Source organism: Schistocerca cancellata, chromosome 2 (genome assembly GCF_023864275.1).
Source record: "Schistocerca cancellata isolate TAMUIC-IGC-003103 chromosome 2, iqSchCanc2.1, whole genome shotgun sequence".
In the NCBI taxonomy this organism is placed as follows: Eukaryota; Metazoa; Arthropoda; class Insecta; order Orthoptera; family Acrididae; genus Schistocerca; species Schistocerca cancellata.
This window is the reverse complement of record NC_064627.1, coordinates 469,412,027-469,436,012: the sequence shown is the minus strand read 5'-3', so window position 1 is coordinate 469,436,012 and position 23,986 is coordinate 469,412,027.

The following is a 23,986-nucleotide window of genomic DNA, read 5'->3' as shown; positions in this document are numbered from 1 at the left end:
ACTTAGCTGTACAGGACTTCGCCCTCGAGCTTTAAGTGAAACAGTGGGATAGAGCGACTGGTAACCAGTGCGCGTGCATGACTACTGGTTGTACATTCATAATGTCATAATTTTCTACTATCAGGATTGTGGCCAAATTTATCGCGCGGGATCAACTGCTAGGGCTGAAATGTTGCAAATGTGCTTCTTCCTCCGTAAAATGTGTAGTCAGGTTCGTGCTGTTTCTTTGTCAGAAAATATCTCTGAATCAACTGAAAAATTTTATCAGTGGAGTTCGGATTCAGCCAATGACCATTGCTTCTACACACATCAAAAAACGTTTTGCATCACCCCGGTTCCCAGAACTCCTGGAGATAGACGTTGACTGTGGATATTGTATCGCAGACACAGTCCCTTTGACTGTTCAGAGATTTCACTGAACCCACCAAGAGATGTAAACAACCATGTATGAGCAGCGCCTATTGGACGGAGGGATTCGACAGCCAATCAGTTCCAGTCATTCCACCAGGAAGGAGGTACATTGCTCATGTTGTCTGTAGTTTAACCATGTCTAGACTGTCACTACCGCCGTTAGATCGCGTCCGCATTGTTACTTTGTGCCAGGAAGGGCTCCCAGCGAAGGAAGTGACCAAGCCTCTCGGAGCGAACCAAAGCGATGTTGTTCAACATGGAGGAGATACAGAGAGACAGGAACTTTCCATGACATGCCTTGTTTAGGCCGCCCAAGGGCTGCTACTGCAGTGGATGACCGCTACCTACGGATTATGGCTAGGAGGAACTCTGACAGCAACGCCACCATGCTGAATGATGCTTTTCGTTGCGCCACAGGACGTCGTGTTCCGACTCAAACTGTGTTCAATAGGCTGCACGATGCGCAAATTCACTCCCGACGCCCATGACGAAGTCCATCTTAGCAACCACGACACCATGCAGGGCGGTACAGATGGGCCCAACAACATACCGAATGGACCGCTCAGGATTGGCATCACGTTCTCTTCACCGATGAAGTGTCGCATATGCCTTCAAACAGACAATCGTCAGAGACGTGTTTGGCGGCAACCCGGTCAGGCTGTCCAGCGAGTGCAGCAAGGTGGAGGTTCCCTGCTGTTTTGGGGTGGCATTATGTGGGGCCGACGTACGCCTCTGGCGGTCATGGAAGGCACCGTAACGGCTGTACGATACGTGAATGCCATCCTCCGACCGATAGTGCAACCATATCGGCAGTATACTGGAGAGGCATTCGTCTTCATGGACGACAGTTCACGCCCCCATCGTGCACATCTTGTGAATGACTTTCTTCAGGATAACGACATTGCTTGAATAAAGGGCCAGCATGTTCTCCGAACATGAACCCTATGGAACATGCCTGGGATGGATTGAAAAGGGTTGTTTGTGGACGAAGTGACCCACCAACCAATCTGAGGGCTCTACGCCGAATTTCCGTTGAGGAGTTGGACAATCTGGACCAACAGTACCTTGATTAACTTTTGGGTAGTATGCCACGACGAATACAGGCATGCATCAATGCAAGAGGACGTGCTACTGGGTATTACAGATAACGTTGTGTACAGCAGTCTGGATTACCACCTCTGAAGGTCTCGCTGTATGGTGGTACAACATGCAATGTGTGGTTTTCATGAGCAATAAAAAGGGCGGAAGTGATGTTAATGTTAATCTTTATTCCAATTTTCTCTACAGGTTCCGGAACTCTTGGAACCGAGGTCATGCAGAATTTTTTTGATGTGTGTAGTTGCAAATTAAGTGTTACAGCCGCCGAGCTACGTGTGGACAGCAACACAGCTGTCTGTAAGTACTCGTCTTCGCGGCGGCTGTACGCCGTTAGATTGCGATGCTACAAGAGGGCTGCCGTCGTGCTGGAGAAAGCTGCTACGGTCGCTCACTCAGCTGTTTGTTACTACGGAGTCGCGTCTTACCGCGACAGCCGAAGCCGTGACTGGCGTCATGTAACCGCCGGGGAAACGGATGGTCACGCGCCGCTATTACAAGCACATCTCACAGGCGGCTGCGGCCGGGCGTCTGGCGGGATCCCGTTATTAACAACTTGTCTCTCTTGGCATCCTACTCGCGAGTTGCAGACTTCTGATTCTGTTACTCCATTAGGTTGCATAACCAGGAGGTAAATGCAAAGAGGTATTAATGTATTAATGGAGAAACGAGTCTAGTGCCAGCTTGGCCAAGGGCAGCCAGGATGTAAACTTACTACCTCTCTCAATGCTAATGAATTTGCACGTGACCATCAGTGTAAACAGTGTCGCTCTTGTCTTCCTCCAAGATAGTTTTTAATGAAAGTGTCTTTACAACATTTATTTATTCACAGTGCCTATTCTCATTGGAAACAACAATTGTAGAAAGGTAAACATGGGAATTAATCCGCCGGCAGGCCAGATTAACACCGTGTAACACAACCTTTAGCGTTGATAATGACGTCAGTTCAGCGAACATGAGCGTCCGCCAGTTTCTCCAGGTATGCTCCACCCAGCTGAAACTGCTCATTGGCGGTCAGAAGCCGTAAAGCTGCCAAACTGCGGAGATATTCTTTCCTACGTCTGATCCACTGTTCAAACATTTTGCCGGACATTTTCTGTGGGATCGAGTGCATCAGCGTACCTGAGCGTTCGTCAAACCAGAAACATCTGTGTGCAGCACTGTGCGTACGGCTGTTGTCATCTTGAAAGAAGGGAGTGTCCACAGCACGCTCATCACGAAGACGTAGAAGACAGAGGCACATTTGGTCGCCGGGAACATTGAAATAAACATCGTTGGTCATGATCTTGGTAACCTGAATGAACTGACCAAAGTCGTGTTGCAAAAAAAAAACCACCTATGAATTGAACTGTACCATCCACACATTGCATTTACTTTTTTTTGCAACTTGTGGTTTTGTTAACGAAGGGCAGTGCTCGTAGTGTTTTTGTTGTTGTTGTTTCTATTGTTGTGGTCTTCCGTCCGAACACTGGTTTGACACAGCTCTCCAACACCACTCTATCCTGTGCGAGCCTCTTCATTCCGAAAACTACTGCAACCTACATCCTTTGGAACCTGCTTGCTGTATTCATCTCTTGACCTCCCTCTGCAGTTTTAACTAAACACACTTCCCTTTAACATTAAACTGGTGTGCGGTTAATGTCTTAGAATGTATCCTATCAATCGATCCCTTCTTTTATTCATGTGCCTTGTGTCGCTAATTCTTTTCAGTACCTAATCATTAGTTACGTGATCTACCCACATATCTTCAGCATTTTTCTGTAGCACGATATTTCAAAATTTTCTATTCTTTTCTTGTCTAAACTATTTACTGTCCATGTTCCACTTCCATACATGACTAAACTCCAGACAAATACATTCAGGAAAAACTTCTGAACACTTTAATCTACACTCCTGGAAATTGAAATAAGAACACCGTGAATTCATAGTCCCAGGAAGGGGAAACTTTATTGACACATTCCTGGGGTCAGATACATCACATGATCACACTGACAGAACCACAGGCACATAGACACAGGCAACAGAGCATGCACAATGTCGGCACTAGTACAGTGTATATCCACCTTTCGCAGCAATGCAGGCTGCTATTCTCCCATGGAGACGATCGTAGAGATGCTGGATGTAGTCCTGTGGAACGGCTTGCCATGCCATTTCCACCTGGCGCCTCAGTTGGACCAGCGTTCGTGCTGGACGTGCAGACCGCGTGAGGCGACGCTTCATCCAGTCCCAAACATGCTCAATGGGGGACAGATCCGGAGATCTTGCTGGCCAGGGTAGTTGACTTACACCTTCTAGAGCACGTTGGGTGGCACGGGATACATGCGGACGTGCATTGTCCTGTTGGAACAGCAAGTTCCCTTGCCGGTCTAGGAATGGTAGAACGATGGGTTCGATGACGGTTTGGATGTACCGTGCACTATTCAGTGTCCCCTCGACGATCACCAGTGGAGTACGGCCAGTGTAGGAGATCGCTCCCCACACCATGATGCCGGGTGTTGGCCCTGTGTGCCTCGGTCGTATGCAGTCCTGATTGTGGCGCTCACCTGCACGGCGCCAAACACGCATACGACCGTCATTGGCACCAAGGCAGAAGCGACTCTCATCGCTGAAGACGACACGTCTCCATTCGTCCCTCCATTCACGCCTGTCGCGACACCACTGGAGGCGGGCTGCACGATGTTGGGGCGTGAGCGGAAGACGGCCTAACGGTGTGCGGGACCGTAGCCCAGCTTCATGGAGACGGTTGCCAATGGTCCTCGCCGATACCCCAGGAGCAACAGTGTCCCTAATTTGCTGGGAAGTGGCGGTGCGGTCCCCTACGGCACTGCGTAGGATCCTACGGTCTTGGCGTGCATCCGTGCGTCGCTGCGGTCCGGTCCCAGGTCGACGGGCACGTGCACCTTCCGCCGACCACTGGCGACAACATCGATGTACTGTGGAGACCTCACGCCCCACGTGTTGAGCAATTCGGCGGTACGTCCACCCGGCCTCCCGCATGCCCACTATACGCCCTCGCTCAAAGTCCGTCAACTGCACATACGGTTCACGTCCACGCTGTCGCGGCATGCTACCAGTGTTAAAGACTGCGATGGAGCTCCGTATGCCACGGCAAACTGGCTGACACTGACGGCGGCGGTGCACAAATGCTGCGCAGCTAGCGCCATTCGACGGCCAACACCGCGGTTCCTGGTGTGTCCGCTGTGCCGTGCGTGTGATCATTGCTTGTACAGCCCTCTCGCAGTGTCCGGAGCAAGTATGGTGGGTCTGACACACCGGTGTCAATGTGTTCTTTTTTTCATTTCCAGGAGTGTATATTCGATGTTGACAAGTTCCTGCCATTGGGAATGTAAATTTTATATCCCCTCTACTTAGGCCATCTTCAGGTGTTTTTCTGCACAAATAAAAAAAAACTATCTACTGCATTTAGTATCTCGTTTCCTAATCTAATTACCTCATCATCGCCTGATTTAATTCGACTTCATTCCATTATCCTCGTCTTGCTTTTGTTGATGTTCATTTTATATCCTCCTTCCAAGACACTCCCCATTACGTTCAACTACTCTTCCAAGTCCTTTGCTGTCTCTAACAGAATTACAATATCATGGGCAAATCTCAAAGTTTTTTTTTTCTTCTCCCTGAACTCTAATTCCTTCTCCAAACTTTTCTTTGGTTTCCGTTACTTCTTGCTCAGTGTACAGGTCGAATAACATCGATGATACGCCACAACCAAGTGTCACTCCGTTGTCAACCACTGCTTCCCATTCATGCCCCTTGACTCTTATAGTGGCCGTGTGGTTTCTGTAGAAGTTGTATGTAACATATCGCTCCCTGCAGTTTTCTCTTGCTACCTTCAGAATTTCTAAGACTTTAGTCAACATTGTCAAAAGCTTTTTCCAAATCTGCAAAGCTATAGTAATAGGTATGCCTTTCCTTAACCTATCTTTTAAGATAAGTCGTAGGGTCAGCTCTGCATCCCGTGTTCCTGCATTCCACCGAAATCCAAACTGATCTTTCCCAGGTCGGCTTCTATCAGTTTTTCTATTCTACCTATCTCAACTATGACTTACTGTAGTGGTAGTTTGGTAGTATTCACAAGTGTCGGTAATTGCTTTCTTTGGAAATAGAATAATTGCATTCTTCCAGAGGTCGGAGAATTATTCGTCTGTCTCTTACCTTGCACACGGGGTGGAATACACTATTGGCCATTAAAATTGCTACACCACGAAGATGACGTGCTACAGATGCGAAATTTAACCGATAGGAAGAAGATGCTGTGATATGCAAATGATTAGCTTTTCAGAGCATTCACACAAGTTTGGCGCCCGTGACGACACCTACAACGTGCTGACATGAGGAAATCTTCCAACCGATTTCTCATACACAGTTGACCGGCGTTGCCTGGTGAAACGTTGTTATGATGCCTCGTGTAAGGAGGATAAATGCGTACCATCACGTTGCCGACTTTGATAAAAGTCGGATTGTAGCCTATCGCGATTGCGGTTTATCGTATCACCATATTGCTGCTCGCGTTGGTCGAGATCCAATGACTGTTAGCAGAATATGGAATCGGTGGGTTCAGGATGGTAATACGGGACGCCGTACTGGATCCAAACGGCCTCGTATCACTAGCAGTCGAGATGACAGGCATCTTATCCACATGGCTGTAACGGATAGTGCAGCCTCGTCTCGATCTCTGAGTCAACAGATGGGTATGTTTGCAAGACAACAACCATCTGCATGAACAGTTCGACGACGTTTGCAGCAGCATGGACTATCAGCTCGGAGACCATGGCTGCGGTTACCCTTAACGCTGCATCACAGACAGGAGCGGCTGCGATGGTGTACTCAATAACGAACCTGGGTGCACGAATGGCAAAACGTAATTTTTTCGGATGAATCCAGGTTCTGTTTACAGCATCATCATGGTCGCATCCGTGTTTGGCGACATCGCGGTGAACGCACATTGGAAGCGTGTATTCGTCGTCCTCGCCATACTGGCCCCTATCACCCGGCGTGATGGTATGGGGTGCCTTTGGTCACACATCTCGGTCACCTCTTGTTCGCATTGACGGCACTTTGAACAGTGGCACTTTCAGATGTGTTACGACCCGTGGCTCTACCCTTCATTCAATCCCAGCGAAACCCTACATTTCAGCAGGATAATACACGACCGCATAATGCAGGTCCTGTACGGGCCTTTCTGGATACAGAAAATGTTCGACTGCTGCCCTGGCCAGCACATTCTTCAGATCTCTCACCAACTGAAAACGTCTGGTCAATGGTGGCCGAACAACTGGCTAGTCACAATACGCCAGTCACTACTCTTGATGAACTGTGGTATCGTGTTGAAGGTGCATGGGCAGCTGTACCTGTACACGCCATCCAAGCTCTGTTTGACTCAATGCGCAGGCGTATTAAGGCCGTTATTCCGGCCAGAGGTGGTTATTCTGGGTACTGATTTCTCAGGATCTATGCACCCAAATTGCGTCAAAATGTAATCACATGTCAGTTCTAGTATAATATATTTGTCCAATGAATACCCGTTTATCATCTGCATTTATTCTTGGCGTAGCAATTTTAATGGCCAGAAGTGTAGATTTGTCATGGCTGGCTCTCCCAAGACTATCAATAGTTCTGAGACAATGTTGTCTGCTCAGGGGCTCTTGTTTCGACTTAGGTCTTTCAAAGCTCTGTCAAATTCTTCTTACAGTTGAAACGTCCCCTTAGAACAATTATACATGACTGTGCTTAAACTGACACACAATATTTTTAGCGCAACGCAATCTGACTTTCAAAAATCCCTACAAAAGAATGGCCCTGACTACCATTAACCTATATCTTTCCCAAATCACTTACCTCACAAAAATCTTCGTTACTCAAGCTACAGCAATACAGCGAGCGCCACTACTGCTAGCTAAATAAAAGATTCAAACTACGGAAGGCACTAACTACTGATAGGGATAGTTGGCAAATGAAAGATTTTAATAGAGAACAAACAATGTATTTACCTTAATAGTCATAATGTATATAGCAGTTCATGATATCCAGTATTACAAATTTCAAAACTCCATCTCTCTCCTCACATCCACCACTGCTGGCGGCTCACCTCCAACTGCACAACGCTACGCGCTGTTCACATCCAGTTGCCCAACACTACAATGGCGAGTATTACAACAATGCAAAGCAGCCACAGACTGCACACGGCACAGCCAGTGATTTTCATACAGAGCGCTACGTGGCGTTACCAATAAGAAAACCTAAACAGTCTACTTACACAGTATCATATATCTCAATTGCATCTACGTCATCTTCACTTTCTACAGAGTACCCTTCAAGTTCTTTTCCGTGGAATAGCCCCTCTGTACACCCCTCCCACTTTCCAGCTTTCCATACTTTGCTTAGTACTGATTTTTCATCTGAGCTTTTGAGGTTAAGGTTATTGCAACAGAAGAATAAACTGAGACACAGTACAGTAAAGGAGTTAGAGAACAGGACCTTATTGGGAATCTCTTGGAAGGCAATCACTGATCTTGTGCTCCAGTGTGGTGCTTCCTTACATAGCGGGCAAGGCACACGAAAGAGCGGGGAGAAATCCTTAGCGAGGATTCTCCACGAGCGGGCAGCAGGCGTGCTGTTGCGGGCCCTCGGATCCCGACTTCGTGCCCTGCTGCCGCCCCTCCCACGCCGACTTGCACAACCTCACGCTGCCTCCTCCCACCGCAGACGAGGCAGCGGCAATCACACTCAAAGACGCCGCTCCGCAAAAAATGTTCGGAAACACTGTGATCACTCATGTTCCTCTGGTTGCCTCAGACTGCGTCGGTTACACGAATTTACAACAACCGGTGACCGCAGGATGAATGTAAATGAAAAGCATTCATGAAGTCACGCATTGCCGCCATTACGACAGTAACCTTAGGCAATAACCGTGGCAGTTGTAGTCTGTTGCTCCGAGAAGGGCTGAGGCTGTGAGGAGTCCCAGAGCGGTTACTGCGACGAATGACTGCCAGGCACGTGGAGCTTGGGAGAGGCACGTTGCAGATTGTTTCGGTCAGGCGCCACTGTCCGAGTGTTGTGATTCTGCGTGCCTACCGTACCATACGTGACGTCGATAATATCAGTGGTATTCTAATCAGGTGTACCCTAATACGACTCCTTGAGCTTCACAGAGGAAGACCGCACTGCAGTTCCTTCTCTAAATCCTCGCACAATCGAAAAAATGACTGACATCGAAATAAGTGTCCAAGGAATAGAAAAGCAACTGAAATCACTTAACAGAGGAAAGTCCAGTGGACCTGACGGGATACCAAAAAATGGCTCTGAGCACTATGGGACGTAACATCTGTGGTCATCAGTCCCCTACAACTTAGAACTACTTAAACCTAACTAACCTAAGGACATCACACACATCCATGCCCGAGGCAGGATTCGAACCTGCGACCGTAGCAGTCGCGCGGTTCCGGACTGAGCGCCTAGAACCGCTAGACCACCGCGGCCGGCACGGGATACCAATTCGATTCTACACAGAGTACGCGAAAGAACTTGCCCCCTTCTAACAGCCGTGTACCGCATGTCTCTAGAGGAGCGGAAGGTTCCAAATGATTGTAAAAGACCACAGGTAGTCCCAGTCTTCAAGAAGGTTCGTCGAGCAGATGCGCAAAACTATAGACCTATATCTCTGACATCGATCTGTTGTAAAATTTTAGAACATGTTTTTTGCTCTCGTATCATATCATTTCTGGAAACCCAGAATCTACTCTGTCAGAATCAACATGGATTCCGGAAACAGCGATCGTGTGAGACCCAACTCGCTTTATTTGTTCATGAGACCCAGAAAATATTCGATATAGACTCCCAGGTAGATGCCATTTTCCTTGACTTCCGGAAGGCGTTCGATACAGTTCCGCACTGTCACCTGATCAACAAAGTAAGAGCTGTGTGGCTGGATTGAAGAGTTTTTAACAAACCGAAAATAGCGTGTTGTTCTAAATGGAGAGACGTCTACAGACATTAAAGTAACCTCTGGCGTACCACAGGGGAGTGTTATGGAACCATTGCTTTTCTCAATATGTATAAATGACCTAGTAGATAGTGTCGGAAGTTCCATGCGGCTTTTCGCGGATGATGTTGTAGTATACAGAGAAGTTGCAGCATTAGAAAATTGCAGCGAAATACAGGAAAATTTGCATCGGATAGGCACTTGGTGCAGGGAGTCACAACTGACCCTTAACATAGACAAATGTAATGTATTGCGAATACATAGAAAGAAAGATCCTTTATTCTATGATTATATGATAGCGGAACAAACACTGGTAGCAGTTACATCTGTAAAATATCTGGGAGTATGCGTGCGGAACGATTTGAAGTGGAATGATCATATAAAATTAATTGTTGCGGATGCCAGGTTGCGATTCATTGGGAGGGTCCTTAGAAAATGTAGTCCACCAACAAAGGAGGTTGCTTACAAAACACGCGTTCGACCTATACTTGGGTATTGCTCATCAGTGTGGTATCCGTACCAGGTCGGGTTGACAGAGGAGATACAGAAGATCCAAAGAAGAGCGGCGCGTTTCATCACAGGGTTATTTGGTAAGCGTGATAGCGTTACGAAGATGTTTAGCAAGCTCAAGTGGCAGACTCTGCAAGAGAGGCGCTGTGCATCGCGGTGTAGCTTGCTGTCCAGGTTTCGAGAGGGTGCGTTTCTGAATGAGGTATCGCATATATTGCTTCCCCCTACTTATACCTCCCGAGGAGATAACGAATGTAAAATTAGAGAGATTCTAGCGCTCACGGAGGCTTTCCGGCAGTCGTTCTTCCCGCGAACCATACGCGACTGGAACAGGAAAGGGAGGTAATGTCAGTGGCACGTAAAGTGCCCTCCGCCACACACCGTTGGGTGGCTTGCGGAGTATACATGTAGATGTAGATGTAGACATTTTTGCCACAAGTATATGTCGTTCAGATCTCAGGATGTGTTACTGTGGTCCTCAGTGCGATGAATGGTTTGATGTAGCTAGTCTACCCTGCACAAGTCTCCTCATGTCGAAATAACAATTGTAACCCACACCTACTTGAATGTGCGTACTATCTTCATCCCTTGGTTTGCTTCTACGATTTTTACCCCCAACAATTCCCTCCAAAACTGAACTGGAGATTCGTCGATGCCTCAGGAGGTGTCATACGAACCCATCCTTTCTTGGGTGAAGCTGTGCCACAGATTTTTTTTTCTTATTTCAATTCAGTACCTCCTCGTTAGTTACTCTGTCTACCCATCTAGTCTTCAGTATTCTCCTGTAGCATCACTTTTCAAACGATTCTTTTCTCTTCTGGCCTGAACTGCTTATCGTACACGTTTCATCTCCTCACATGACCGCACTCCACACAAATATCTTTAGTGAAGATTTCCTAGCTTTTAAATTTATATGAAATGTTAACAAATTCTTCTTTTTCAGAAATACTGTTCTTGCTATAGCCAATCCGTGTTTCATAACCTCTCTACTTTCGCAATGATCACTAATTTTGCTGCCTAAATAGCAAAACTAATCTATTACCTTCATTGACTTATTTCCGAATACCTTCAGCAAAGCCTGATTTACTTTGACTACATAACATTACTCTTGTATTACTTTTGTTGATTTTCATCCAACATCCACTTTTCAAGACGCTTTCCATTCAGTTCAGCTGCTCTTCCAGTCCCTTTTCTGTGATAGAATTACAGTCTCATCGGCATTTGTTAGCCCTGAACTTTACTTTCCTTTCTATATTTCTCCTTGATTTCTGTTACCCCTTGCTCAATGTACAGATTGATCAACATCGAGGATAGGTTACAGCCCTGTCTGAGTCCCTTCTCAAGTACCGTATCCCTTTCAAGTACCTCTACTCGTAACTACAGTCCGGTTTCTATAGAAGTTGTTGATAACCTTTTGATACCTGTACGTTATTTCTGCTGCCTTCACAACTTCAAAGAACGTCAATAATATAGTAAATACTCTATCTGAGTGTAACAATTCGGAAACTCGTTTTGATGAGCTGGGAAAGTTTCTAAAAGGGTGATATAATACTTTATATTATTAACATTCAGTTGTATATCCGTACCGAGAGGAAGATAGTGATAAGGGCTTGTGTAGTGCAGAGTTACTTTAGCGTAATGAAAGGAAGGGAGAAGGTAAAAGCTGATGCTCCCGGAAAGTACTTCTTTCGTGTGGCGACAGGGGGCAACCACGTTCAACACTCTGTCCAGTCGACTCGTCATCGCCCGTAGGATTTCATGCACTCATTCCACTGGACGCTGCTCAAAGTTTTCTAATCTTATCCAGTAAATTGCTGCAGTGTTTGACTTTAGGAGAATGTAACAGGGAAAGACAAAATACAGAAGTTCAAACGATTCTGAAGTCGAAGAATAACGTAAATATAACGCAGCTGAAACAAAAGTAAAAGCACAGGTTTGATACTATGAGGATGACGTTAATTGCCAAAGGAATTGACATACTATTAGTCAGGAAGTTATGAAACAGCAGGTATGAAGCAGAGCATACATTTACAGGGCTGTTAAGATGAATGTTTTGAAATACTGTTGAGATTTTCAGTCAAACGAAGTCACTTATCACTTTTGTGTACAAAAGTAAAAGCACAGGTTTGATACTATGAGGATGACGTTAATTGCCAAAGGAATTGACATACTATTAGTCAGGAAGTTATGAAACAGCAGGTATGAAGCAGAGCATACATTTACAGGGCTGTTACAGATGAATGTTTTGAAATACTGTTGAGATTTTCAGTCAAACGAAGTCACTTAGCCCTTTTGTGTCACAGATGTTTGCGGTCTCTTCCACCTCCCCCCTTTTTTCACAATCTTCAAATATCTAGAACTCAATTACGTTCATCCCAAGGTCCAAGTGAAAATTTCTTTCACTCTACACGTACACGAGAAATAGTAATTCTAGTAGTTTTGCTGTTAAAGGAGGCAGAAACACTGAAGCTTTCATACAACTAAGAAAAGGTTGGATAAGTCTGATGAGAGTGGTTCTTCGATTTCCAATCCACGAACATCTAAATTAAAGAGATCCCTGTCGTATAGATGCCTGCTCCATCATGAAAATGGAGATGGAAGATTCAAACTGTGAGCTTCTCAAGAACACATTAACATTTGGTAAATCACGATCGCACCCTGTGATAGAGAAACAACTTTCAGTGCCCTACATTCCTACATAGTGCCAGATCATTCTACCATTCACAAAATGTTGCTGTGTCACTAAGGACAAGGTTACCGTATAAAATATCCTCTTCCGTGAGTTGTTCAGCAAAGTGAGCGTGACTCGCTTTGTCCTCGGAGGACTGTGGCAATATCAAACTGCAAGAGTTTTAAAGTAATATCCGTAAAATGTTCCAAATGGCATGTTATGGAACGTCGAGCTCTCTGCGTGCTGTGTTCGTTGACTTCTGTGGGCTACGAAGGAGACTCGCCATATGCACTCAGCTGTTTTTTCCGTCACCGTCGGTCAGACGATGTCCTCTTTCAAAGACGTCTTACGTCTAATGGAATTAAAAATGGTATCTTCGTGAAAACTGCTTCTGAGTTGGAATTTAAAACTTTCCCGACGTACAGATTGTTTCAGAAAATTTTGGGAGGACTGCCGGACGTTGCAAGTTCCTACAACAATATTTCGTAGAAGAGTCTTTTGGCCATCATCAGGTGAATGCTGATGAAAATGGACTGAACTCACGCCTTTATACCCCGCCGACATATGGTTCTGAGTTGCACTACTGGCCATTAAAATTGCAACACCAAGAATAAATGCAGATGATAAATAGGTATTCATTGGACAAATATATTATACTAGAACTTACATGTGATTACATTTTCACGCAATTTGGGTGCATAGAACCTGAGAAATCAGTACCCAGAATAACCACCTCTGGCCGTAATAACGGCCTTAATACGCCTGCGCATTGAGTCAAAAAGAGCTTGGATGGCGTGTACAGGCATAGCTGCCCATGCACCTTCAACACGATACCACAGTTCAAGAGTAGTGACTGGCGTATTGTGACGAGCCAGTTGCTCGGCCACCATTGACCAGACGTTTTCAGTTAGTGAGAGATCTGGAGAATGTGCTGGCCAGGGCAGCAGTCGAACACTTTCTGTATCCAGAAAGGCCCGTACAGGACCTTCAACATGCGGTCGTGCATTATCCTGCTGAAATGTAGGGTTTCGCAGGGATCGAATGTAGGGTAGAGCCACGGGTCGTAACATATCTGAAATGTAACGTCCACTGTTCAAAGCGCCGTCAATGCGAACAAGAGGTGACCGAGACGTGTAACCAATGGCATCCCGTACCATCACACCGCTTCCAATGTGCGTTCACCGCGATGTCGCCAAACACGGATGCGACCATCATGATGCTGTAAACAGAACCTGGATTCATCCGAAAAAATGACGTTTTGCCATTCGTGCACCCAGGTTCGTCGTTGAGTACCATCGCAGTCGCTCCTGTCTGTGATGCAGCGTCAAGGGTAACCGCAGCCATGGTCTCAGAGCTGATAGTCCATGCTGCTGAAAACGTCGTCGAACTGTTCGTGCAGATGGTTGTTGTCTTGTAAAGGTTCCCATCTGTTGACTCAAGGATCGAGACGTGGCTGCACGATCCGTTACAGCCATGCGGATAAGATGCCTGTCATCTCGACTGCTAGTGATACGAGGCCGTTTGGATCCAGCACGGCGTTCCGTATTACCATCCTGAACGCACCGATTCCATATTCTGCTAACAGTCATTGGATCTCGACCAACGTAGCAGCAATGTGGCGATAAGATAAACCGCAATCGCGATAGGCTACAATCCGATCTTTATCAAAGTCGGAAACGCGATGGTACGCATTTATCCTCCTTACACGAGGCATCATAACAACGTTTCACCAGGCAACGCCGGTCAACTGTGTATGAAAAATCGGTTGGAAGATTCCCTCATGTCAGCACGTTGTAGGTGTCGCCACGGGCGCCAACCTTGTGTGAATGCTCTGAAAAGCTAATAATTTGCTTTTCACAGCATCTTCTTCCTGTCGGTTAAATTTCGCGTCTGTAGCACGTCATCTTCGTGGTGTAGCAATTTTAATGGCCAGTAGTGTAGTTCGCTCACTGACGCGAATGAAATTCAAGAAAACAGATACTGTAAGCTTACTCAGAGCCTGTCGGCGTCCTTAGTGACTGCCAACTGTTGCGGTCTCGTTGAAGTAAGCCTAAACTGCTGTATGAAAGCAAAACCTCCAGAATTGCTCTGCGTCACTTCAAAGCTCCGTAACATTGTGCCAACGATGGTAATCACCGGACACTGTTGAAACCAATTCAATCATCTGTAATACTACTACAGTGTATGACCCTGAGGCTTCCTCGACAGCAAGACGAAACTAGCGTTTAGAATATTGGAAGCTCTATGAATGGTACACTCAGATAGGCGTCCTGTAAAAGGAGCAACTGCAAAGCATTGAAAACGTCGATTTCCGGAGCAGTGTGAACAGATTAAAGTGGAAACGTAAGTCGGGAAGGAATCTGGTCAGCTGTTGCGCTAAACCAGTAAGCACAGCTGATTCAACGGAAGTAAAATGGTGTGTCGGAAGCGAAAGAAGTGAATTTTTAATACAGTTTAAAAAGAGGGAAAGATATGAAGAGTATTCTCTAGAGGGCAGAGGAAAAAACCAATAATAAGGTCATGTCATGACAGAGGACATCGAATATTGCAAAATTACCCAGACATTCTTAGATTGGAAAAACACCGTTGTGGAGCTACGGCCATAAAACGACAGCCAATCAGTAACGAAAGCGCCGAAGTTTGTGCATTTAAACTCAACTGCCCCAGCTATTATCTGTTACGCTAAACAGTGCAATTACAAATTAAATTAGTTGAAAATAATTGTTTCTTCTTAACACTCACAGCTAGCCAAACTTTAAAGTCTTAACCATGGTTGGATACATGAGATGTGAATATTCTGTGATACTCGGTAGATAAAGCTTGACTACGCTAAAAGTAAAGCAATGACGCTAGTTTTCTACAGGATTATGGATAAATTTTTAATTGGACATAAGCGAACATTAGATGATAGTGAATCCTCAAAAAGTGTACGAAGAGCATGGTTACGAAAATCAAATCAAGAAAATATTCTCAAGAATGTCATCCGGAGACAAAACCGTGAAGACTATTAAGAAGAATATTTAAATTTGAGGTTTGCTAGCACTGAATGGCCGAGTGTGTCGTATACTTAAAAATTTTAGCAGGAGATAGCATGAAACCTAATAAGTTTAAACGACATTTGGAAACACTTCACAGTGGATACCTTAATAAACCCTGAGAATTGTTGGAATTAAAATTAAATCTAAAATTAAAATCATTTGAAAACAAAAAATCGTTGTTTTTAAAACAACTTTGTCGCTGAATGAAAAAACTTTACTTTCCAGTTAGAAATTTTCATATAAAACAGCCATATGTAAAATGGTTCGCACTGTTGGTGAAGAGCTTGTTTTGTCAGCTGTAACTGGGACTGTAGAAACTATGTTCGCAGATAACTTTGCCAAACAATTGCAGTCCATACCTCTATGAACTGATACTGCTGCCAATAGAATTCCTGATGTAGCTGATGATGTACAACTTTAGTTTTGCAGGAAGTTATGCAATAATTTTTTTTCATTTCAGCCTAGTGAAACAACAGATAGCACTACCGTGCTTATTTCATTGTCTGTGTTCGATTTTGTGAGGATATGTCACCAACAGAAGAGGTAGTTTTCTCCAAACCAATAGAAGTGAAAGCCACAGCACTCGCACTCCCATTATTTACCATATTAAATGATTTTATGAATAAGGCAAACATACAATGGAAAAACTGCGTCCGAATATGCACCGGCGCACAATTAGTGTCTGAAATATTCCATAGTATACAAGGACTTGTGAAAGAAAAATCTCCTCAGTGAGTCTGGACACATTGTATGATCCACAGAGAAGCTCGGGCTCCCAAAGAAATGAATCCTAGTCTGAATACCGTCCTAATAACCGTTGTAAATGTAGTAAATTACACTGCCCTGTCACGTTAATGTGACCACCTGTCAAAAGCCTGAATAACCACCGGTTGCAGGGTGGACAGCTCCGAGGCGTGCAGGAATATTGTGAGATTCTGGAAGATACCGACAGGAATGTGGAGCCATTTCGATTGCACTGTCGTGAAAGTCCACGGTGCGAACAGTCCGATAGAGGTGCTCCCAAAGATCCTCGATTAGGTTTAAGTCCGGAGATTTTGGTGCCTGGATGTGTACGGTAAATTCATTCTGCTGCTTTCGAACCACGCACGTGAACAACGAGTTGTGTGATAATGTGCACTGTCCTGCTGGTAGATGCCACCGTTACAAGGAAAAACAAACCGCTTGTAGGGCTGGTCTTGGTCCCCAAAGATACACTCCTGCTCATAAATTAAGGATAATTGCAGAATGTGGTGCCACACAACGTGCCAATACACAAAACTGGCGCTAATAGCATAGGCACATTGGGAACACACACGACACAGATATGTAAGTCCAGGTATTGGTGATAAATTGAGAAAACCGTCCCCAAACACATGTGCTACAAAACGCCACTGTTTCCTGCTCATGTACCCCGACATCAATATGGGATGTGATCACTGTGCACACGTACACCGGCCTCACAACGGGTTGGCATACTCTGGATCAGGTGGTCGAGCAGCTGCTGGGGTATAGCATCCCATTCTTGCACCAGTGCCTGTCGGAGTTCCTGAAGTGTCGTACCGGTTTGAAGACGTGCAACGATACGTCGACCGAGAGCGTCCCAGACGTGCTCGATGGGGTTTAGGTCTGGCCAACAGGCAGGCCACTCCACGATGCCACCTCGGTGGAGCCATGCGTTATCATCCATCAGGAGGAAGGTGGGACCCACTACAACCCTGAAAAGGCGGACATACTGGTGCAAAATGACGTCCCGATACACCTTTCCTGTTACAGTTCCTCTGTCAAAGACATGCATGGGTGTATGTGCACCAATCATAATCCCACCCCACACCATAAAAGCACGACCTCCATACAGTCCCTCTCAAGGATATTAAGGGATTGGTTTCTGGTTTCTGTTTCCTGGTTTGCGCCAGATGAAGACCCGGCGAGAATCACTGTTCAGTCTACACCTGGACTCGTCCGTGAACGTAACCTGGGACCACTGTTCCAATGACCATGTACTGTGTTCTTGACACCAGGCTTTACGGGCTCTCCTGTGACCAGAGGTCAGTGGAATGCACCTTGCAGGTCTCCGGATGAATAAACCGTGTCTGTTCAGTCGTCTGTAGACCGTATGTCTGGAGGCAATTGTTCCAGTGGCTGCGGTAAGGTCCGAGCAAGGCTACCTGCAGTACTCCGTGACCGTTCAAAAATGGTTCAAATGGCTCTGAGCACTATGGGACTTAACGTCTGAGGTCATCAGTCCCCTAGAACTTAGAACTACTTAAACCTAACTAACCTAAGGACAGCACACACACCCATGCCCGAGGCAGGATTCGAACCTGCCACCGTAGCGGTAGCGCGGTTCCAGACTGTAGCGACTAGAACCGCTCGGTCACCAACGCCGGCTCCGTGGCCGTCTGCGGGCACTGATGGTGAGATATCGGTCTTCTTGTGATGGTGTACACTCTGGACGTTCCGTACTGTACCGCCTGGACACGTTTCCTCTCTGCTGGAATCGTTGCCATAATCTTGAGATCACACTTTGTGGCACACGGAGTGCCCGTGCTACGACCTGCTGTGTCTTACCAGCCTCCAGTCGCCCTAGTATTCTACCCCATTTTCAAGACACTGTGACCATTAGCACGTCTGAAAACGTCTGCACACTTACTCGCTGCACCGTACTCTGACATGCACCTCACACACCTCCGCATATGTGGACTGCTGCCAGCGCCACCATGCGACGACCGCAGGTCAAATGCACCGCGTGGTCATACCCCGAGGTGATTTAAACCCGCAAACCGCCCACCAGAGCGTTGGTTCACCACGTATTAGCATTATCCTTAATTTATGAGCATGAGTGTACATGCAAACTTGTATTGATCCACTGAGTCTTCCAGAATGACGAGGTCACCCATGAATTGCTCTCTAGCCTGGACCCTTGCGATGATTGTTGCAGAGTGTTTGCTTTCGGACGTTTAACGCCAACGCAATCTGTCCAATGGAGCACAATATGATTCATCTGAAAAGCTACCTGTCGCCGTTCAGTGGACTTCCAATTGCGGTACTGGTGTGCAGATTGTTGCCTTAACATTCGTGCAGTTAACATTCGTGCGTGGACCTGGTCTCTGCCGCGGAGCCCCACGCACAGCAACGTTCGCTGAATGGTCGTTGACCGAACACTATTGGTAGCCCATTGGCTCATCTGGACGACCAGTTGCTCAACAGTTACACGTCTATTCGCACGTACACATCTCCGCAGCCGTCGTTCACCCCTGTCACCTTTGGCACGTGGCGCACCTCATTTGCCTCGGCGCCGGTTTTGGATATCGCCATTCTGCCATACATGGTACACTTTAACCAAGAAACACTTGAAAAGCTTACTAATTTAATTGTCACGGAAATGCTTCTACCCTTGGCCTGAGAGCCAATGATCGCGTCCATTTGGACGTCAAGTAAATCACTCCGTTTTCGCTTTACGACAATGACTGCACAGTCGATTGCGTCCCCCCAACTCGCTATATACACCCTGCACTATTAGTGCTGCTACTTGCCGTCTGAGCGTGATTATCGCACGTTGCTGTCGAACATAAGCGGTGGTCACAATAATGTGACTGTACAATATATTTGAAAATGAAACCCCTGAGTTCAACAGTCGTAAAAGACATAGATGTAGCACATTCAGCATTTTTTACGAGGCAAAATGGTTATCACGTGGGAAGTTTTTGTAGAGTGTTTATGAATTAAAAATGAAATCGCCATTGTTCTATTAAAGGAAAATAGACCTGCAGCCGACAAGTTTCGAGATGACTTAATTGTCATGAAATTGAGTTCCTCGGTTGGTTAATTCGTAAAAGTAAATATCTTTAACCTTCAACTCCAAAGAGCAAATAGACATATGTTACAGATGAGTATTAACGTTGATGATTTTTGTAGAAAATTGGAATTTCGGAGTAGAAATTTAAAGCAAAAGATATAAATGTTCCCAAATGTAAATTAATGTGTTAAAACTTACAAGGCTGAAGAAGAAGATGTAACAACTGTTTTTGTAACAGATGAAATTCATCCATCCTCTCTACCTCTCCGCAAGAGAATTTTAAAAAGTGTTTTTCTGCTCGTGGAAATTTAGTAGATCATGACGAGTAGATTAGGTATCTTTTTCAAGTACTACGGAAGATCTCTTAACTGCAGAAGAAATAAATCTTATCGACTTCATGGCCAGTGGCGAAATCGAAAGACAATTTATTAATAAATGCTTGATGGAATTTTTGGCACCGGTGGATCATGAGTTTCCTGCGGTGAAAACAAGAGGATTTCGTTAACTACTACAATTTTCAACATCCTATCTTCGCGAAACCGGATTGGTTGCTTTGAAGACAAGATATAAATCTCAGCTACACATAGAAAATAACGCAGAGCGTCTGTTTCTAATATTAAACCCTCATTTGAAAATTTTTTCTCTTCAAATCAGGACCAAACGAGTGACTAATAATTACTAAACTCGTTTTTAACATATCATTGAAAAGTTATTTATTAAATGCATTATGTGATACTGATACTGTTGTAAGTGCGCTAGCTGTCACCCCCGGCTCCACTCGCGTATCGGAAGTTATGATGAGTACGGCATGTAAGATAGTGTATGTTCAATGACGTCAGCTGCCCTGCACATGTCTGTCTGTTCGGATAAGCACAGGTCGTGACGTGCTATACGCAATACCTATACATTATAAAACGTGTCCATTATACAAGTACTTTAATAGTTTTTTATTAAGCTTTTGGCCCCTATGTTCATTTTCGTAAAAAAAGATATATCATTCTCTACTGTGCCGTTTTAGGTGTTGATTCTTTTAGTTTCTGAAGTATCCTATGTTCTTCCTCAGTTTTCAAGCTATCCCCTTAGCAGATTTCACAGAAATCAGTTCAGCGCTTTAGACTTGAAAACGCAGGACAGAATTACTTTCACACTTATTATATTATAGAACTTAAGTATGGATTAAACACGTTGTATTGAACTATGGATTAAGCACGTTGAGGATTATATGAGTACAGAATTCGTCACCTTGAATCGTGTTGTGTAGGGCATGTCAAGCAATAAAAGCATTTTCAAAAATATGATAAGGTTCAAAATTCAAAGAGCAAATAGATTTCCTAAGAATAAATATTTTCCCTAATTTCCATAATTTTCTTCAAATCAATAAATATCTTGTAGTACACACTTTATTAAGTAGTCTATGTCATTCCTCAGCGTTCATGTTGTCTCCATACCAAATTTCATCAAAATTGCTTCACTGATTTAATCGTGAAAAGGTAACAGACAGAGTTACTTTTGCATTTATAATATAAGTATGCATATAAATTATATAGCTGTGATTTTTTATTTTTTTTATTAGGTCAGAATCTATTTTCTATCGTTTTCGTTGCAGGAAATTTACCAATTTTCGAATTCATTTTTTTTTCAATAAGCTCGCAGCTGCCATTTAGCGTTATCACACCCTATGGGTGGACGCGCCCCAGACGCTGAGAATCGCTGTTGTACATGGTGTAGAAATGACACCAGGCGGCCATGTAACTCTCTACCGCTGACGTCAGTCAACGCTCTGAAGTGATGTGTACGTGCCAGTCAGTTGCATGAAAATGGGTCGACGAGCAAACGAGACAGAATGGCAGAAGGGATCAAGCATGTCTAGACTAGCCCATGATAAAAGAGCAAACGAAGATGTCCGAGCCGGCCGTTGTAGCTGAGCAGTTCTAGGCGCTTCATTCCGGAACCGCGCTGTTGCTACGGTCGCAGGTTCGAATCCTGCCTCAGACATGGATGTGTGTGCTGTCCTTAGGTTAGCTAAGTTTAAGTAGTTCTAAGTCTAGGCAACTGACGACCTCAGATGTTAAGTCCCATAGCGCTCAGAGCCATTTGAACTATTTGAAGATGTCCGATTTGCCGGTGTGTTGCTGCCAACTGTCAGTTTGTCTACAAGGAGTAATGTACTGCTCGCACTCATGCAAAAGGATGTAAGAGCAGGGGTGTAAAAATATCCTAAATGACAGGAACTAGAGCCGAATGTCACGTCCTATCAATGACAATTGGTATAAAACTCGATAGGAAAGCTATATGTCTTCATTGGGTTAAACGACACAGAAACTGGACTGCCCGGCTGAAGGCACGTGGTGTTGCTAGCTTATTCTGTCTCTTAAATTACAGCAGCCAAGATCCTCGACATAGACTACCATAGCAATAGAGTAAACAAAGTTATCCGTAACGTGTACTGTATTTTGGCAGTAGTACACTCTAGACAAAAGAAATTTATTACTGTATTCCATTTAGTTACTCAAAATCGCTAATAGATAGTGACAAAAGAGCTTCATCTATCCCTTGAGAGAGCAGCCATTTAGCGAAGTAGATAGAATTGGAAGGAGAATCAGCATTGCCCGTATTTTTTTTTTTTTTTTTTATTATCCGCAAAATCAATTTTCGCTCTAAGCTTTTTCATACCTGAGTACCAATTTTAATTGTATATTACAGCACTGAGGATGGTCACTAAGTGACCGAAAATCGATTTTGCGGATAATAAAACAAAAAAATACGGCCAGTGCTGATTCTCCTTCCAATTCTATCCACTATTTGGTCGTGGTGCACAGAACAATCCATGGAGTCGCCAATTAATTCAGCGAAGTGTGCATCTTATAGTCAAACTGATCAAAATTTCTACTAGGGAGATACGCTGTCGATGTACATATTTCTTCCGTTAACTTTATAAAAACAAAAAGAACCAAGAATAGTCTTAGCGTCTCGTTGTCGTCACCGTAAAGGAATCGTTAGTTCTGTTAAAGAGGGCTGGGCCTGAGTGGTGTGGGGAAGGACATTCACTTTCATTTCTCTTACAACCATATCGCTAATCGTCTGAAAACATTTATGAAAAGTACGGAAAACTTGCTCGTCTGGTTTCTATTCTGAAGTTTTACCAATTTCTCCACCACACTTGGTTAACACTACGACGCATTGACGTGAAGAGTGTGGGAAATGCGAGTAAACTTACAAAATATCAGAGCCATTATTGCCCATGTTTACTACAGAATGCCTTCTGACATGTCATTAGCTAAAATTTTAATGTTACTTACATAGAAGGAAAATTAAAGTGATAACTGACCACGCAGCATTACAATAGTTGCTAGGTTCTAAAGACTCATTGAGCAGGTTGAGATGTTGGGCGCTAAAACTCAGTGAATTCGATTTTGAGGAAATCCATCGACCAGGCAAAACGAACAGAAATTGCAGATGGCCTGTGTTGGAAGATTGGTGCATTACAATGGGTAGGTTCCACCACTGGTTGAAAGGGCAAGCAACTAATGAAACTGTATGCTATTTGCAACACAGCCACAATTCACAAAACTCGGAACTCGCATTGTGCTACCAGTTATGCTACTGGATGGAATATTGAAACATGTGCACAATCATGTGTTTGCAAACCAGCAGCTAATGAAGACAGCAAGCTATTTGCAATGCAGCCACAATTAATTGTGTATGATCTTGTGTCATGTAAGCAAACAAACCTCTAACTTCATGTTGTACTACCAGCTATGCCGTTGGATGAATTACTTGAAGCAGGTGCACAATCACGCATTAGCTACCTTTGGGGTATCAAATAACCATTGAACAACGTGTAGCCAAGCAATAATGGCGGCAAATACATAAGTAGGATGTGGAACATCATGTAAAGAAGTGAAAAACATGCACGCAGTGCACTGAAGTGAGTCCTCAGTTTATTCTGCTACAGAGATTACCAGAGCCAGTAAACAATTTGGAATGATTGGTATGTACATCTTAAGTCCTTCTGCACAAACGCCAGCTGGGAATCACTATGTATTAACAGTAATAAATAACTTTCGCGCTATGTGGGAATGGTGGGTATCCTGAATCAGCGCACCGACACACCGACTCAAGTGCTGGCAAATAATTGGCTGTTGAAGTTTGTGATTCCAGACATACAGATAATGGACCAAGGCACTAACTTTTTGTCAGCGTTAATGAAGCAACTTTATCGTTTATTACGATTTCTTAAGGTAAGAAGAATCTTGTTACACGTGCAAGCAAATAGGTGAACAGAACGCGTTCATCTGACAACAATGAAGATGTTTAGTCGCTATGTCAACAGTCACAATAACGAATGGAATATGCTATTACCTTATTTTGCGGCAGCATATAATTCTATGGATCACAAAAGTACAAGTCAAAAACCATATGAGATTGTATCTGGCCGGAAGAATCTGTCACTATTAGAGGTAGTG